The 16,470-nt window shown below is 44.8% G+C and overlaps 1 protein-coding gene across 2 annotated transcripts in view; it reads left to right on the top strand.

Annotated features, from left to right (window-relative positions):
* Positions 1-16,470, top strand: part of LOC138265820 (E3 ubiquitin-protein ligase DDB_G0292642-like) — a 192,037-nt gene that overhangs the window by 117,879 nt on the left and 57,688 nt on the right. The gene's annotated exons all lie outside the window — the stretch shown is intronic.

The raw sequence follows: 16,470 nt of genomic DNA, 5'->3' as shown, positions 1-16,470 counted from the left end.
AGCCCGCAGAGACCAGGGCCTGTCACATGTATCTCCCTGCATGGGTCCTAATCTAGGCAGGGGTGGAATCAATGTGGCTATGCAACTGTGGCACTGTGCCCACTCCCTGTACCCCAGCAGATTCTGACATATGGACAATATGAGGCTCTGTGGTAATATGCTGCCCAGACAGCTTCATTCCTTTGATCAGATTGGGGATGGATACAGGAATGAGTTACTGATCTGTGACAGATATTCACTTAGCATCATTGTCAGTGTGTGTCTCAGACTCCTGACAGGTCCCTTACTCCCACAACCCTGTGGTCACCTTCATGCATGTCAGTTGTGCAATGAGCCTGCACTGAACAAATATGACATTTCCACAGTGCAGTTGATGCCCGGTAGACCATGATATGCGACTCAGTAGCTTAGTCACATCACAGAAACTGGACAATGAATGCCTTTGTTTGTTGGATTCCATCTCTGTAGGATGGACACATATGTCCAAAAGTGTGTTCTGTGGTACAGGAAAATAACACAGAACCCCACCCCCTGAAGTGGCATGAGTCTGCATTTGTAATTGCAAATGCGCACATGTGGACAGGCTAGACACTAAATGTTCCCACCATGCTAGTCCATTCATTGTTACCCACGTGTGATGTTTGTGTTTGTACTCTGGCAGTAACCTGTAGGTACTGTATGCAGAGAGTCATTCTCACAGAGTGTGACTGTGTTGGCCCATTCATACCTAAGAAGTCTACCTTTCAGAAGCCACAAAGGTGTGATGTGTCTCATAGTGGCTCACATATCAGTCAGGTTGCTAGAGCATGTCCCACAAGATGTCAGTAAGCCTGCCTAGTAATTGTAGGGCCTGAGCTGGACAGTAGGTTGGTTTGCAGATTGGACAATGTATGTATGTAGTCATGGCCTTGTAGTTATTGTCTTTTATTTGTCACACTTGGGGAGTATAGACATAATAGCAAAGTTCTAGCTTAATGTAACTGACATATATGTGATTTAACCATTTGTGATGAAATTTGTGATCATGATCTCTTGATTTGCATCCAAGCAGGTCAACGCCCATAAAAAAAAAGGGATATGGAGGGCCATCGCAAGAAGGTGCGGACCCTGGTGCGCCCACTGTCGGAGGAGGTGGGAGGACCTGAGACACTGGGCTCGGAAGATCGCAGAGGCACAGCTGGGGCTGTCCTCTCAATGTGGGCAGGGTGCTCTCAGACCATGACCCCCCTAATGGTCCGCATTCTGGTGGTAGCCTATCCGGAGCTTGAGGGCGGTACAGCAGCCACAAGGGGGTGAGTACACAGCATATTCCTGCCTGTCACATTGCCAAGTGATCGACTGAGGTTATGACTGCTCCCCCTGACAATTAGGGATGAGCCATGTGTCTCACACTAGATGAGAGATTGTTTGTGTTGACATGTCATGTGTTTTATACTGAAGTGCCTTGCTTATTGGACTAAGGACCTAGGACAAAACTGAGTGGACTCCTCAAACCACTTGCTCTGAAAGGGCCACATATACCTGTGTAAACTGATCAATCATGTACTGTTTGTTATTGTAGTATGTGTATTGGCTATGCAAAAGACCACTTCTCAGTGTTCCAGGCCAAAAGTAAGTAGGTTATGGATCACTGTCCTCAGCTATGTGTCTGTGTAAGATATGTATGTTGGCATTGGCCACCCACAAGGTTGTTTTCATCAGTGTATAAGGGGTGCTGGTGACTCACTGCAGTCTGTAATGTGAATGTGTCCAACATACATGACAGGGCTTACATTGCTCTTTGGATGCAGCTGTAGATCCCCACTTTCCCTTGGTAAGTGGGAAATGACCATTGACATGAGTTATGTGTCATCACTGTTGCCAACATTCCTTGTGCCTACATGTCAGCATGTGTCCCTTTCTCTTTAGAAAGCATTTGTAAGCTGCAGTTTCATGCATGGTCTAGCTATGTTGATTGGATGATGTATGTATTTCTTCACATATATACATGACAAACTGTGTGTGGAATGGTACATTTACAGTGGGGGTACATTTCATATTGTGCCACATACAGGAGTGTGTCACCATTGTGTATCGTCTAACACATTCCCTCATGCGTCATATAATGTCATTTGGCATGTACAACAGCAGTAGCAATGAGGGACATGACAGGTAGGCTTAGAGATTAGAGCCACAATATGAATATCTATGATCTTGATGTGGAATCATGTGGGAAAGTGAATTGCACATGTGTAATGGTTCAGGTTTGTGTCCTGACTGTTGCAGTGCATCATGGAGTGATTCGCAGTTGTGTTTTAGACCCATGTGTTTGGGTACAAGCATTCATCCGCAGCAGACATATAGGTTTGCATGACCAAGATGAGGACAGTGATATAGCTCCCCATTGGGCAACAGGTTGTGGGCCTTCCACAAGTTCTTGCCACTTCTGTGTTGCTCCAACATGCAAAGGACTAATGGCTTCTACTGAAGCACTCAGAGTATGTCATTGTAAGGAGTTCCAGGCATTAGTGGTGATTACCCTGGGGCTTGCTGATTAATTGTATTGTGTATTTTGGGGACATCTCTCCCTGACATATTAAACACAACATCTACAGTGTTCATTTCCATGCCACATGTGGCCTGAGTAACATTAATAATACCTCTTTGGCTCTATTGGGACACATGTCACTTGGTGAAGTGTACATTGTTGATGTGTTTCCAGTGTGACATGGGTATTTTCCTGTCATCTTTTCCAGGCTATTGTACTTTTGTCATCAACATGGCTGAATTTTGGAGGATCAAGAATAATTTCTTATTATTGGATCATTGTGTATGTGACAAATAGATGTGTGCATGACTTTGTGTGGGATCTGTGGAAATGGACTCTGCATTGGCCTACTATTGTATGTCAACAGGTGACTGAGGTCTTCCCCATGGGGCACAGCTTTGAGGGTGCTGAGGACTCCTAATTGTTCAATGGTTATTGTGATTGCACAACTTCAGCCATGCAATTGTAGTTGTCTGGGATCCAGAAATTCCTGTGGGCAACTGTTGATAATTCAGATGGCATTCATGCATATGGTATGGCACATGTATGGGCCGCTTATGTGGAGTTTATTGCTGGGGCCTACTTGACTTCATGGTATTGTTAGCTAATTAGAGCTGTTTTTCTAGTGTGATCATGGGCATGTAATGACCCTATTTCGCTTTGTCTTTGCTGCATCAGCACAGGCAAGCGAAGGAAAGGGGGCAAAGCAGAGTGGGAAAGCATCTGACCACTGGACCTCGGGTTGAGACAGTACTGACACAGAGGGACCCAGTGGCCCAGAAGGCGAGGGAGTGCATGGGGGAGACCTGATCTAGATCCTCAACATCATCGGATTCCTTTTTCAATGGCCACTCCTTAGTGGTGGCGGACCCATCGGGGCATCCCCCTGTACCATCCTTGTGTGCCACCCCCGTTCTATCACCGCCGTCCCTGTTGCTCCCCACCAAGTTGGCTGTACCCGCTCACCCAAGAGGGTGGGCGTCTCCTTTGCCACAGGCATCTCTGCCCCCACCTCCGTTACCTTGGCAGCCCTCAGTGAGGAGGCTATTGACCTCCTAGGAACGGTCTCTGAGAGTCAGACAGCCATTGTGAATGACATCCAGGGATTGACAACCCAACTACAGCAAACAAATGCATTCCTGTAAGGCATTCATGGTGCAATGGTTGGCCTGCAGAGAACTTTGCAGGCTCTGGCCTCCTTACTGACCGCAGCAAGTCACCCCCCACCTTACGTTCCCCCTCCAACTCCCTCTTCCCAATCCAAATCCCCCTTCCCCTACCTACCCAAAGCACACAGACAGATCCGCATGCATCCACATCAACAGGCAAGAGGAGCACACACAAACGAGCACCACAAAACACACCAGCATGCACACAAACAAAAGCCACCCACAGACACAGCAAGCATACCCACAGGCACCACACCAGCAGTCACTGACACACCCACCACACCCATCATACCTGCAGACACCACCCCAGCAGACTCCCAGGCATCCACCACAAGCACCACACCCGCAGATACCACAACTACAGACACACAGACATCCACCACATCCATCCAATCCACAGTCACCACCCCAACAGACACACACACACATCCACTACTCCATCCCTTACAACCTCCACCTCCCATACCCCAAGACACACAAATACACTCACTCAGCCAACACACACAAGCATACCTCCTGGAAGCACACATCCATGACTTTCACCCCAACACAGCCTACAACCACTCCCTCAACCTCCAAATCCTGACCCCCTTCTGATGACCGTCCCCATGTTTCTCCTGCTTACTCCACCCCTCGTCCCAAACCCAAGAGGTCCAAACCAGGCTTCTAGCCCATCCCTTCCAGCTCCAAGGCCTCCCCTGCCCCACCTGCAAGCACCCATACCTATCCCCCCAAGAAGAAGCCCACCTCTCCTAAAAAGACGACCACCCCTCCGAAGCCCAAACCCCCCTTCCGAATCCAACCCACCTTCATCACTGGATAATCCCTGATGTGCCTGTCTGCCCCCTTGATGACCCTTCCTGTGGAGGTTCCCTGGCAGTTAAGGAGCCAAGTCTGAGCACAGTGATGTGTATGACCATTTTCTAATGGACTGGCCAATGGCCTTGGACATTTTACATTTTCTTCAAAAATAAACCCAAACAGTTGTTTGGTTGGGTACACATTTGTCCCACAATTCCTTTTCCACTTTTCTGTTGTTCCTGAGTGACTTGTGTTTTGTGCCTACAGTTGTGTGTGTTTGAGCCTGCGTGCTGATCCATGTGCTGTTGTTTGCAGTATGTGACTTTGTGGGCAGTGCTGGTGTCCACCAAGACAAAGTTATTTGTGAGTGTATGGATATGTGGTGTAAATGCAATGGTGGTGTCATTGCAATGTGTACTGTTAGTTCGGGTAAGTATTTAATCTTGTGTTGCCTAATGTGTGCATGGATGGTGTTAGACTTGTCCCTCTGATATGGCTTATGTATTCATGTGATGTGTATCAGCTTCAGTTTTGTTTCTGCAGACATGGAGTGTGTTCAGTTATCTTACCTCTGTTTGCATTAGACTGTGCATGTGTCCATTTAGCTGTGTGTACATTGCAGCTAGTTCCTGTAGCGATATGTCTCATGAAGTTGGAGTTGTATGTGCTTTGTTTACTTGCACTTCCACATTGTGCAGGTGGGCATGACATTTGAGTCTAGTACTGTTTGTCCCTGAAACACATGTAGGACCATTTCCTGTGCACATGTTGTTTGAGGGACCTGTGCAAAGTGATATGTATCCCAGTGCATCCTCCTTCCCTGATTGTTACTGATGCCCCCATCCCTTTTGTTCAGGTATTGTTAGAATAGTGCTCTTTGTCTATTTGTCTCTGTGCATTGTGCATGCCATTGTCCTTCCATTGTGCTGTGATATGGGTGATCTGTGTGTCTATTACAGGGCTGTTTAATGAGAGAGGTGTTTGTGTTCCATGCCACCTCGATGCTTATGTGTATTGTTTGTGATGACAGTCCCTGGCCTGTGTGGAATGTGAGTATGTGAGTTGTATTTGTACATGTTATGTTGGTGTGTTGTTGGTGATGTGGGAGACAATGTTGTGTAGCCTTCAGTATCCCTGTGCCTGAGATGTGTGGCTGTGTATTGTTAAAGTGCAGTGTGAGTGAGCCACCCAAAGTGGATGTATTGTGACTGTGAATGTGTCCGTCTTAATCTATGTTTCAGACCGTGTACTTGATGCCTGTGGAATGTCCCCCTTATGATGGGGACGACAGCGCTACGATCTGTTTTTAAGGGATACAAGTATGTGGGTGTACTTATGGTTGGTGGCACCCACGGCGGCATTGATTTTGTGATCCTTCGATGAGCAGCAGCAACAGCATGGCAGGCATCAGACGTGTAAGGCCGCCTGAAGGTGAGTGTCTCCCTTTATACTATCTGTTTCCACCTGTTGATAGGTGGTATTTGGACCGCCACAGTCACATTGGCGGTGTGCAACCCTGTAATGTGTCCGGCAGAAACATAGGCTCCATTGGCCTGTTTGTGCTGCCTCATGACCGTGATGGTCTGGCTGCCTGGCGGTGCCGGCAGGACCTCGGCTGTCTGTGCTCCATAGGCCCGTCTGACTCATGATCTGGCGGTCCGACTGCCATTCCGACGGCAGTCAGACGGTCACTGCCACCATGACGGTAACGAGGCCTTAAATTTGGTGGGCAGAAAACCCTCTGTCACAAGCATGGCAGATAACCCATTAAATGTATTGCAAATTTCATAGGCTATAATGCAACTGTACAATGGCAGAAGGGACAACCAACCCTTTTGTGATGGAGAATCCAATCCATCAAAGTCAAATAAGGCCCAATGTCACAGGTCTCTTTGAATATTTCATCTTTGAGTGTTGCTTCAGATGGGTTATACCTTCAATGTGGTGGTTTGCTAAGAAAATACTAAAAGGCAAAATATCTCCCAGATCCTCTGTGTGACAAGTGTAGCAGAGGCATTTCTGTAACAGTTCATAGATGGGAGTTTCAGGGTCTTTCCATGTGGAGGTAATTTGCTGACATGTGGTGACCAAGGTGATATTAAGTACTTTGGATTGACCATATGTTAGGTGTTTGACTTAGTGAAGTGCAAGCTCCATTGTTTCTGGGAAACACCAGGGTGGGTCTTCTGGGCCTCAGATTCTGCTTACCGTGCCACATATTGTATCCCAAAGTTTAAAATTATCTTGTGTTCAAGAGAGTTTTCATTTCTAAAACATTTCCACAATTGATCTGATTTCAATAGGTCATTTGTGTGTAACTTAATAGTGAGCTGGAGAGCACTGTGGGAGAGAAAAGACTGTGTTGCTTGGGATGCAGGTTTTGGATATTTGAAGATTCTCAACTCAAGTTTGCAATTTTTCTTTAATATTGTTGTAATTTCTGGTTTTGCATATGCAGTAATTTTTTCGGGGTTGTATGGGCGGGTGCAGTAAATGGAAGAAAATAAAGACATATTATTCCTAGCCAGCTTTCTAAAAAGGCCTTTTCCCACCTTAATTGTAATGTATGTATATTTTCAAATTATGGTAGACTCCTTTCCAGATTTGACCTACAGGTCATTTCGGTTTATTTGCAGGCAAGCGCACACTAAGGTGCTTATTCACAAAGGCGTTTTGGAGTATGTCTGTTCGAGCGAAGGAGAGTTCCTCACATGCTGGAGCCCCTTATTTATGCTGATAAACATAAAGCTATCTATTATTGTCCAACTGTGAAAAGGCAGCTACTATATCCATCATACATCAGCAGACCTGACAGGTTCGGGTTATAGCTTGATCCCCATGTTGAGCCCGATATCTGTGTTCTTCCGAATGTGCCGTCCTTGTAGGTCCAGCCCATAAATTAAGTGAGAGCCATTAACTTCTGTTGTAGGCTGTGTCAATGAAGCTACATTAATTCCTGAGCTGATGTTACCGATGGGGTGTCAGTGGAAAATATGCTACAATTTAGAATTTGCAGACCTCTTGCTGTCCCTTTCTGCAATGATCTTGTGTTTTTTTTTTTATTGTATTTTCCTGGGCAATTAGATTACAATTAGATACACACTCAAACTGTAGATCATGCTTTTATAGTTTATAATGGAGCATAGTACAAGGAACTGGCACATGGGGCCTAATTATGATTGTGGCGGTCAAAGGACTGCCACCCTCGTTGTGAAGGTCGGACCGCCACACTACAGGCGGTGTGACCACCACATTACAACCCTGGTGGGCGGACCCTCCGGAAAGGCTGCGGCGTTCGGAGTTGTACTCAGCCACGGTGGTGCTGAACTCATCACCACCATGCTGATTACAACTCATCTTTCCGCCATCCTTTCCATGGTAGGAACCCCACCATGGAAAGGCTGGCAGAAAGGCAGAACCAGGGACTCCCCTGCCCTGCCAGCTTTGGAGACAGTGCTGATGTGCTACGTTGTTGGCCTTGCTCCCTTAAAGGAGCCGAGGCCAATATCGTAGAACTGCCCGGTGGGAATGCGTCACACAGACCGACAAGCCACACAGATCACAGGCAACAATTGTGAACACGCAAGGTCAGGATAGGTCAATGCGATGCCACGACTGAGACATTTCTCCCTCCTCTCTCGGCACCCCCCCAAAACGATGACGATGTCCTCTGGCCGGCCCGCCGCGCCCCCTGTGTCCCTGCATGCCTCCTCCCTCCCCTGCACGCCCGCTGCACGGCTCTCGTCTATCCCACAGAGCGAACCTCTATCTTCTTCATTTCCTTTTCTGTTTCCTTCTCCATCTCCCTCTTTTCCTTTTTCTTATTCTTTTTTTCTCCCGAGCGAGGTTTTGACAAGAGATGTCTATTAAGTAAATATAAAATGTCGGTCAAGATAATGTATCGTAATATAAATGGAAATACAATTTTCAGGTGATGTAACCTGTCACACAAGCCCGACAAAATGTTGCTCTCATTGTAAAACAATTGAAAATGTCAATAAACAGATAAAAAAAAAAGCTGTGGGATCATCACTGGTACTCAGACTACTCTCAGGTACTGTATATGGCGGTGGGTGATCTCTCAATAACTGTGTAATAAACTCATCATCATCCGATTCCTCCTCAACTGGTGGAGACTTTCTAGCCTCCTTACTCTTGGACGAACTTCTGTTAGTCTTCCTCCCTTCCTTCTCATTGTCCTGCTTAATTGCCAAAAACAACTTAATTCCGTGCAAAGTCTCCATCCTCCATACTCTCTGAACACTGTCCCATCTAACCTCTGCTAGAGTCGTTTCTGCCTTTCTCATCCTCCTCTCGAATTTCTGTTGCTGTTGCTGTGTGGCTACTAACTCCCAAATCGCTAATGCCTCTGCTGGTCTCGGAAGGGGCTTCGATCCGTATAGCACCATCCTTAAATGCTCCAAAACCCTAAAATGAACATCCCATTTGTAGGAAATTCTAAGTTCCCATCCTCCTCTGTCAATGTGCACCATTGCTTTAGCCAAAGACATGGGGCGACACCCTTCTCTTTCATTACAATGTAAGCTGGTGTACTTCTGGTGGTGTAGCCTCACCTACACTCGTTGTAATATACGTATCTCCCCTTAAGGCACTTTTTAAAGCTTTGAAAAATGTAATCTTTTCGACCTTTTTGTTAATCAAAATCAAATCAGGAGGTGACTTTTATTCCGAAAATTCCTTTTACCCACGTTTTCAACCAATTGCCTCTCACGGACGGCTGCCAATCCGTGCGCAACCCTTCTCACTAACCGACCTATCCCAGCACGGCTCCAATGACGTCACACTCACATGTACTGCGGTTGACAAAGTCTAGCAGCTTGTCCTTACCAAAATTTGATTCACACAAACTAATACAAAAATCGCAAGCACTAATAAAAAAACAAAAACAAATCTGCTCATTTACTAAAGGAAAGGTAACACAATTGCTTCAGAAAACGTATGGATTTTTCACTGACGGCTCTTCCCGCACTTACAGCTACTCCTTCTTTCTCGGTCTCCCAGATTTGCAAGCAAAATTCGACCTGCAAATTTTACTCTCAGCTGATCAATGGGTTTATCCTGGTGCACAAAGGACTCACCAAATCTCAGTCCAAATTTTCTTTCACTCACTTTGACTCACACTCTGACTTTTTGACCACGCCAGATCAACCTACTAAACCAAACATAAAACCCAATTGTCTCCTACACTTTTTCAATATACTCCGGACTCTTAGACCACGCAGGTCAACAACCACGTGGACAATTTTTTAGCACAAAGCGCCACACATATGTGAAGTTCGACGACTTCCCTACTCCCACACTGTGGAGTACGCACACTCCTTCTACTACTTCATCTGGTGTACGCAAACTCCCTATACCCACATAAACCTCACAATTCACCTGCGATTTGCATAAGCTGTGCAAGCACAACCTACTTCATTCACACCGTTACTAGAACGCTGAGAACATCCTCAAACAACCATTAGCAGGATCCAGGATTCTGGGAAAGTCATTTCTGGGCTTAAGGGAACTTTTTCTCTCCAGCTAGTATCATCAAAAAATAAAATTCAAATCTCAATAATAAAGAACCTTCAAAGGACCAACTCATCAAGCTGCCACCATCTCTGGCAACACCTATACCAGGCTCTTAGGTAGACAATCCTTCACCTCTCTCTACCAACACTGTTAACACCTGTTACTCTATACCAGACGTCTATGATGAGCTCTTAAGGGGACGAACCATCAGCCTCTCTTGCCATCCTTGTTAATACTTGTTACTCTGTACCGGACGTCTACGATAAGCTCTTAAGGAGACAGACCATTACCTCTGCTACCATCTCTGTTAGTGTGTCTGACCTTAATAAGTAAACTTACAAGGGGGCGCGAATAGGTCGATGAACCTTTTGACTCGCAATGAAGATGTTCTTACCATAGCTCCAGTACATAATCAATAACCAATACGCAATAGTCAATAATCAACAACAATCAATAACAGTAATAATCAATGGAGTCAGTAATTGTCACACACCATGAACTTTCAGTCATGAATAACCACACCTTTTAGTAAAAGTTAGAATATTTATTTCCCTATATTAACAACACTAAGGTCATGTAGATTAATCTCAAAATCAAATGAAACACCTACAGAAACAATACTGGCTGTCCAAAGTGGCGGAAGAAACGTAATCTAATCAAAGCTTGAACTACAACACATTCTAAAGTTATGGTGCAAATCAGTAACAAAGTCAACTGTGTGAAAGTAATCACATACATTAAGTTTAGCAGAGAAATTCATCAAGCATTATTCCCTGTTAGCACAATTTCATTAGTGAAGATCCTTAACTAACACCAGATTGGCATCAGTATGTTGGGCTTCATACAAAACAATTAAGTAACACAAATTTGGAAAGACATCTAACTATGGTTCTAGCAAAACAATGCAGTTGGTACCTAGAAAGAAAAAGAAAATATGCATAATAATCAACAGTCTAGGTCATAATACCTATCCTCAATATGGATCAGCAAGCAGAGTCAGTCTTCATCCTCAGGACATCAGTCGATCAGCAAGGCATCAGGATTCAGTTTCAAAGTTCCGAAAACGTGAAGTCCTTTGGCAACTCGAAAGAATAGAGGCAAACTCTCCAGAAGAATAGACAAAATAGCGCTTCTTCCCCCTGTGCAGTGTTGTTAAATCAAAACTAGCAAAACTACTTCTCAAATCCCTATTGGTCAGTTAATCGCCTGTTCACACTTTATCCAATAAAACGAAAACTCCAATGCCCATATTTATACTTTTTTAGTGCCGCATTTGCGCCATTTGTTGACGCAAAAGCAGCGCAAACTTATGAAATACAATTGTATTTTGCAAGTTTGTGCCGCTTTTGCATCAAAAAATGACGCAAATGCAGCGCTAAAAAAAGTATAAATATGGGCCCAAATCTTTGAATTCTACCATTACTCTGTTCACATGTCTTTGATTGGTTTGTCCTGCAATGTCCTCATCATCCGGCTTGTCAGGTAACAATATTGTTGTAGATTCCACTCCAGTCAGTATCTCCATTGTTCTGAGAAAATCAGTCTCACACGCATTACACACAAAATGTTACATTAATAAGAACGTGTCTCACTTAAAAATGCTCCTAGAGGAATTATTTAGATATAGTATATGTACATATTATCCAGTCTTCAATTAATGAATAAGACAACTCCGTACTGTTAAAATCCAATATATTACTCAATAGGATTCAGTATCAATAAGAATATACTCGATTCTACCTGTAGAATTAATCCTTTTAAATGTATAATTTGCCCCTCTATCTGACTGAGTATGCCCTTTTCATGCTTTTAGTCTGCTCCCTAGACTAATTGAGGCTAACTGGAGCGTGACCTTAGAACTTCTTTTCAATGTTGGAATCAACAGATTGGGAATACCCCTCTCCTCCTCTTCCAGCATTAGCTCCTGTATGAACTCTATGGGTTCAAGGGTCGTGTTCATATTGCCCACTAGAATCAGGGAGTTTAAAACTGTCTTTGCCAGAAAATCAGTTAAAGCTGTCAGGGTATCCGAATCATTGTTAGAATTGTCAGGGCGATTATAGATATTAATCAGTCTTATCCTAGTAGTGATGTCTATACCCATGATATCACTAGAAGTGAAATTTAATCTTTTAAATTTACAGACTAGCATGTTTTTAACCAATATTATTAAGCCACCCGATAGGCGGCCCTTAACCTATGGTCTGGCTACAATACTATAATTCATGTTGCCTGATTCGTGGATAAGTGTTGTGGACCAGGTCTCTTGGAACATACATATGTGGAACCTCTCTATAAATCTTCCTCAGTCTGGGTCTAATATTTTCAAGTTGTTTTCCCACTAAGTTTCATGAAATCACAAGAATACAAGCCACTTCATACAGCAGTAAACTTGACTACAGAGAGCCTACCATATCATGTGCATTTAACTCCCATGCACTAAGGAATGAACAACCTCCTAGCTCGTGTAGTACATTCATACAACAGAAATGTTATGTCCCTATCCTAGTGTAACTGAAAACACCTCACAGTACACCTCACCTTCGCAGACAACTTTGATAATTCAACAAATCTTAGAGTATTATGGATTGACTGAGGTACCTCTCTACAGTTTCATACTGCTATGTCCTTTAAGCTGACACTGACTGTACACTGTTGGCTTCAAAAGTCGAAAAAGATAGTCAAAAATACAACAATTGCCTTCCCCTGGACCCCAGTCAAATTGGTCAGAGCAGGCCGTCTATGTCATGCCAAATTCTGGCGATGCCCAGACACTCGCTATGACCTAGCCCACTTAGTTTGCGAATGCCCTTCTGTACAATCCTTCTGGTGGGAAGTGGAGACTGTTCTGAGGACTACCGTGACGCTAAACATGCCCATGATGTATGACCACTACACTCTACTGTTCTAGGTCGGCTCCTCTCCTATTCCCCGCCTTACATACCACTAAATGGATCTCTGCTACCCCTCTCCTCCCACCACTGAAATTGTGTATAACCGCGATCCACTCAAGCAACCCTAGAGCACCCATGTCGGCCCCCCCTACGTGCTTTTATTCCCCTATACTCCCTCTCCCATCCACCCTCACCTTATTCACCCTCAAACTGCCTGACAGCTATATCCTGTTGTTTTGCATAACCTGATGTTTCCTATATATTTGTATCCTTTTCCACACAGGTTCTATAAAAAATTACAACACACCAAAAAAAAAAATTGCCTTCCCCATAATCGAATTCAAAATTCATCCATTGCATTTTGCCCCAACATTTCAGACTACTATCCCAATCTGCACTGCTTTGCCTCATTTTTCATCCACTTTCCACACACATAAATCCCTACTGATACTCATGTCGTTCTTTACCGGTTACCGAATCAGCCACCTTGTCTTCCAACAGTCTTCAGGGCAGGGACAGTTTGAATCTTGAAGTAAAACTGCCTGAACAATGCAGGTATGTTAGGCGATTCTGTGGTCAATTTATTTCATTCAAATAGGTCCAATCAGGCTTGGGCGGATGCTGTTAGAACCATCAACTCTGCTAATATATCTGTCAGTAGGCAGACATATGTCTTATTTGCTTGCCTAACGCACATTAAAGGCTTAGACAAGGAACTGTGTAGTCCCTATTGGACTTTGATGCTCCCCATTGGACCTGTCTCTAGTTGGTTAAATGACATACATAAAATCAAGTTGCAACCATTTCCAATAACAACGACGGACAAGGACTAAAGTTGAAAGGTTTGCTCAAAGAATATTAATACATAAATGCATAAGATGGACGATCAGTCAATTAGTATATAAGCATATAAGTCATAAAATAGGGGAAGAACTCAGTAAAGGTCTACTGGAAATCCAGCATAGACTTGCCTTCTAAGAAAGGTAAAAGGTGAGCCCAGAGCATTGACAAATCACATCCTTTTCTAGGACTTTTAGACAAAGAGCTTCATACATTTACTACACAAATAGTATGCATCAATGAGGAGCAAGAAAAAAGAAACATTTTGCTTTGGAATACATTTGAAGATTCACTCACCATTTGACTATATTAGACCCAGTTATTCCCAGAGTCTATTTGTGTGACATGACTGGTTATATAGTATATTATTCAGTCTGACACAGTTAGGTCGTCCTTGATACCTTGGTGCATCTTGTTCAGTGCGACTGGAAAAATCTTAGGCCCAGATTTATCATTATTTCACACAACACAACGCAGCAAGACAACTTTCTGCACCTCATGAAAGAGAGAGGGCAGGCCCAGATTTATCATTATTTCACACAACGCAACACAGCAAGACAACTTTCTGCACTGCATGAAAGGGAGAGGGTGAGAACACACCATATTTACTAACATATGACAACAACAAAGGCACCTTTGTGTCATGTCCATATCACAGGACACACACTCAACCCCATTTTTACATCCACCAACAGAGTCAAGTACAACACGTCCCACAGCTCACCTTGACAGACCACTACAGCATCCCCTTCACCATTCCAGGATCTACCAACACTGGCACCACACACCTCCAGGTCCACACGCAGAAACTGGAAAAAGACCAGTGGAACAACGCTTTCAACTCCCACCTCCCAGACACATCACCCGACCCAGAACGGGATGCAAAGAACTTCTCCCAGTGGATCATGGAATTCGCTAACACTTTCACCTCCACCAAGCCAGCCAATCCCAAAGTACTGGCCAGAAGAGCCAGATGATTCACAGCAGAGCTGAAATCCTCCAAACACAACTGCCAGCAACTAGAAAGGAAGTGGGATACTAGTGAAAAGACAGAAGACCATGCCACCTTCAAAACAGCACTCAACCAGTACCACCTGGAGAAGCATGGAAGAACACTCTAGCAGCTGCATAGAAATCAGCACAAACCACAGCAAGGAGCTCATCGCCATTGTAAAGGAGTGCTTCAATCCTGCAGCCACCAGAAACAACATTACCCGCTCTCAAGAACTGTGTGACACCCTGGCAGACGTCTTTCACAACAAGATCTCAGCCATTTATGAGACGTCAGACCCCAACCCCCTGCCACCGACAGCATAAGACTACTCACACCCATGAAAAAACCCCGAAAACCTGTTTACCCATTAGGACCTTCTCACAACTCAAGCCACAATCTCCATCATGAACTCCGTATACTCAGGAGCACCCATGGACCCATGTCCCCACCACATCTTCAGCCTAGGAAGTAAGACGATTGGCGATGAGCTCAAGAATATCCTGAATGCTCCATTACCATGGCCTCCTTCCCTAAGGACTGGCAACACGTTGAAGTGAGGCCCCTCCTGAAGAAACCATCCGCTCGCCTAGCAGATCTGAAGAAGTACTGGCCCATCTCCTGGTTCCCCTTTCCAACAAAGGTTCTTGAAAAGACAATCAACGAGCAACGCACCAAACACTACAACCTCTTGGACCCCTCACAATCTGGATCCTGAGCCAACCAGGAGACAGCCCTGAGACAGCCCTGATCACAGCCACCAATGACATCAGGGCACTCCTAGATCGCAGCGAAACAGCAGCTCTCATCCTCCTGGACCTGCTGGCTGCATTCAACACCATTTACCAACACATCTTGATCATCAGACTTCACCCAATCGGAATCCAGCGAGAGGCCCTCAAATGGATCCCCTCATACCTCACCGAAAGAACCCAGAGAATCCATCTCCCACTATCCACCCCGGAACCCAAGAAGATTATCAGCAGCATCCCACAAGGATTGTCCCTCAACCCCACCCTCTTCAGCACGTATATGATGCCCCTGGCCAAACCAGTCAGATTGCGTGGACTCAACATTGTTCCCTGTGCCAAAGATACCCAGCTCATCCTCTCGCTGTCAGAAGACCCCTCCACCACCAGAACCAACTTATACAGATGTATGATGAACGTCACTGCCTGGATGAAGGACAACTGTCTCAAGCTCAACACGGACAAGACAGAAATCCTCATCTTTTGGAACAACACCTCACCATGGAAAAATACTTGGTGGCCTGCTAAACTCAGCCCTTCTCCCACCGATGACGCCTACAGCCTCGGCATCATCTTGAACAGCAAGTTACCTATGCAGAAACAGGTAAACGCAGTCTGGTCTACCTGCTTCCACACCCAAGGAATGCTCCATAAGATCTTCAGGTGGCTCCCACACAACATTAGAAGGACCGTCACTCAAGCCCTTGCCATCAGCAGGCTGGACTACGGTAGCACTGTAACACTCTTTACGTAGGAATCACTGAATGCCTTCTGAAGAGACTACAAACAATACAAAATCCAGCAGCAAAACTCATCCTAAACTCATTCTTGACCTTCCCAGATGGACTTGCATCAACCCTCCACCTCAAAAAGCTACACTGGCCCCGGATCCAAAGGAGTTGCTAGTTCAAGATGCTGACCCATGCATACAAAGCCCTGCACAATAAAGGACCAGCATACATCA

This window comes from Pleurodeles waltl, chromosome 11 (assembly GCF_031143425.1).
Source record: "Pleurodeles waltl isolate 20211129_DDA chromosome 11, aPleWal1.hap1.20221129, whole genome shotgun sequence".
Taxonomy (NCBI): Eukaryota; Metazoa; Chordata; class Amphibia; order Caudata; family Salamandridae; genus Pleurodeles; species Pleurodeles waltl.
The sequence above is the reverse complement of the archived record's forward strand: the minus strand, read 5'-3'. Positions and strand labels throughout refer to the sequence as shown.